The following is a 3417-nucleotide window of genomic DNA, read 5'->3' as shown; positions in this document are numbered from 1 at the left end:
GTGGGTTGGGGTGTTTTTGGGAAGTTTGGGGTGTGGTGAGATTGTTCGGGTTTTTTTTTTTGTGGGGGGGGGGCTTGGTATTCTTCAAGATGGGTTTTCTGTGTAACTCTGGCTGTCCTGGAACTTGCTCTTGAAACTTGGAAGCTGGCCTTGAACTCAGAGCTCCACTTTCCTCTGCCTCCTGAGTGCTGGAATTAGAGGCGTACATCACAATGCCCAGCAGAAAAAAAATATTTTCAACAACTAACATATTTTTTAAAAAAGGTTGTTCTCTGCCCTCCAACTGTATACTTCTGTGGCATACGTGTTCATCATGCCTGTGCTCAAACACAAAATAAATGAATGTAAAAATATTATTTAAAAAAATCAAGACAGCCTAATAATGACTGTTTCATGTAGTTATTAGTAGTAACTCTTACTCAGGTCTACAGTGTGAAAGAACAAGTAGGTTAAAAAAAATACAAAATGATCACTAGGAAATTAAATGTTTGAGCCAAGGCTTTTGTTAAAAGAAATAAGGAGAGGCATGATTTGAAAGGAATAAGGCAAGACCCCACCTAGCTTAGCCTCTAACTTGCAACAAATGAAATGACTAAGGAATTTTCGGCTCCTAAAAATCTTCAGCAAAGGAAGGCCTAGACAAATATAACTCAAGGAGGAGGCCACTTCCCATCCCAAGATGGCGGATAGTCTGTTTCAACCACATGGTTCTGGCTTTGGAGTCATATAGGACCCAGGAGTATCCTGTTTGGGCTAGAGGAGCTGTGGAATTTTCCTCCATGATTAAAGAGAGCTGCTGAGGCCAGGCAGTGTGTGGCAGGTCTTCATGTATGGAGACCCAGAGATCATTTAGTGAAGCTGTGAAGGTGGAGCCTGGTGGTGTTGGGGACCCCAGAATGTTGGAGATGCAGGAGCCGGGGATGTCTGCATATAGGGAGTGGAACCAGCTTAAGAGAGAGAAATGTGTTACAGCCGACCAATCTGACATGGAGCGATAGGATTTGGAGTTTCCCTTGTTGGGTTTTGATCTTGTTTCTGACTAGGATTTCCTCTTTATGCGCACATTCCTCTCTTTGGGAATGGTAATACATATCCCATGACACCGCATGTTGGAAGTATGTAACGTGCCTTTTACAGGGGGTTCCGTTAAGAGACTGCTTTGGGTGTCAGAAGAGACTTTGGATTAAATGGATTTTGCAGTGTGCTTTAGCCAGAAGCCCATGGGCATCAGGGAGTAGAATGTGGCTGTTTGAATGAGAATGGCCCCCATAGGCTCAGACATTTGAATCCTTCATCCCCAGTTTGTGATGGGTTTTGTGAAGGATTAGGAGGTGTGGCCTTGTGGGATTAGATGTGCCACTGTGTGTGGGTTTGGAGGCTTCAAAAGCCCATGCCATTCCCAGTTGGCTCTCTCTGTCTTGTGATTATATATCAAGATGTGAGCCCTCAGCTACTGTTCCAATGCCACACTACAGCCTACAGCCATGATCCCTGCCACGATGGTCATAAATGCTAGCCCTCTGGAATTCTAAGCTCCAAATAATATGCTTTATTTCTTTTTTAAAAAATTATTTCTTTCTTTTGTTTTTTTTTGAGATTATAGCAATATCATTTCCCCTCCCTTTTCCTCCAAAAGCTCTTCGGAATAAGTAGCTTTGGCCATGGTGTCATAGCACAACAGGAAACTAGCAAAGGCATTTACTTTAAATTTTTCATTCTGTTATCATTAATGCGTCTGTATTAGTCAGGATTATCTAGAGTAACAGAATTTATAGGATGAGTCTCTCTATATACATTGAAAAGGCCTTTATTAGAATGGCTTACAGGCTGTGGTCCAGCTAATTTGACCATGGCTGGCTGTGAACAAAAAGTGCAAGAATCCAGTAGCTGTTCAGGCCATGAGACTGGATGATGTCTCAGCTGGTCTTCTGTATATGCTAGAATCCCAAAGAAGTAGTCTCTAAAGTCAGTGAAGGTACAGACTTGCTGGCAAGATAAGGGAAGGCAGGCAGAGAGCAAAAGCTTCCTTCTCCCTTATCCTTATATAGGCTTCCAGCGGAAGAAGTGGCCCAGATAAGAGGTGGGTTTTCCTAGCTCAAAAGATCTGGATTAAAGGTGTGTCTTCCTACATCAAAGATCTGGATTAGAAGTTGATCTTCCTACTTCAGATTAAAATCCCCGTAAGGTACTTTTGGGGTTTTAGTTCATTGTAGATGCAGTCAAGTTGACAACCAAGAAGAACCATCACAGTGTCTAAGTACAGTATCTAAATAGTTGCACACCGTGATGCGTATCTGGAGGTCAGAGGGCATCTTTCACGAGTCAGAATCTCTTCTGTGACTTTTACATGGGATCCTGGGATCAAGCTCAGGTGGTCAGGTTTGAGCAGCTGGCACCTTAACCTGCTGAGTCGTTGCTTTTTCAAGTGCGGATGTGTGGGCACTGGATATCAGCACAGATTAATAAACTGGTATTTTATTCTGTGTCAAAGCCCATTACTATTATCCTTTATTTCTTAAAATATCACAGATTTGGCTGCTAGCTGTGGCGTTATTCTTTAGCTTGCTATTTATCCATCTGTTCATTTATTTTAATGAATTAAGAAAGGTGAGAGTTTATTCAACCAAGACAATTTTTTTTTTTGGTACTGAAGGATCTTCCCAAGGATTTTCCAAGCATGATGGTACATGCCTTAATCTCAAACTCAAAACTCAGGAGGCAGGAAGATGTCTGTGAATTTGAGGGCAACCAGGTCTACAGAATGAGTTCCAGGACAGTCTGGACTGCAGAAAAAGACCCTGTCTCAACCCTGCACTCCCCCCCCCCCAAAAAAAAAGCCTTTTCCAGCTGTCCGTCAAGGCCCTGCTGTCATCACAGTACTTTAGGCAACTGGTACTTCTCAAAGTTTATGCAGGAATCAGGAATGGATGCTTGGATGCTACCTGGTGTTCACTGACAGAATTCTCAGAAAGTTTTTACATGTCTCCCTTCGGGTCTTGCCTTCAACAATGGGAGAGAAGGTCCCTAGGACTCTCCAGAACTTCTATCACTGTGGTACAATTTCCAAGGACACTGTGGTTGCTCCACAGTGACAGTTCCATGATCTGTTTCTCATTGTGTACAGTTAGTTGGTTGGTTTCTATATCTCTTTGTAGTGTTGTGATAGGTGTCTGTCATCTACTTACTCGGCAACCTTCCCTAACCCTAACCCTAACCCTAACCCTAACCCTAACCCTAACCCTAACCCTAACCCTAACCCTAACCCTAACCCTAACCCTAGACCCCTAACCCTAAACCCTTACCTTCTTCCTTTGGTACTTTGCTTCCAAGTTTGGAAGAGATGTCCACCCCCATTTCTAGCGCATTCTCTAATGTTTGAATGTCATGTGCCCTTGAGGGCCGTGTGTGTGTGTGTGT

This window comes from Alexandromys fortis, unplaced genomic scaffold, assembly GCF_014885135.2.
Source record: "Alexandromys fortis isolate MF-2015 unplaced genomic scaffold, M_Fortis_MF-2015_v1.1 scaffold_55, whole genome shotgun sequence".
Classification (NCBI taxonomy): Eukaryota; Metazoa; Chordata; class Mammalia; order Rodentia; family Cricetidae; genus Alexandromys; species Alexandromys fortis.
Note: the sequence above shows the minus strand (reverse complement) of the source record.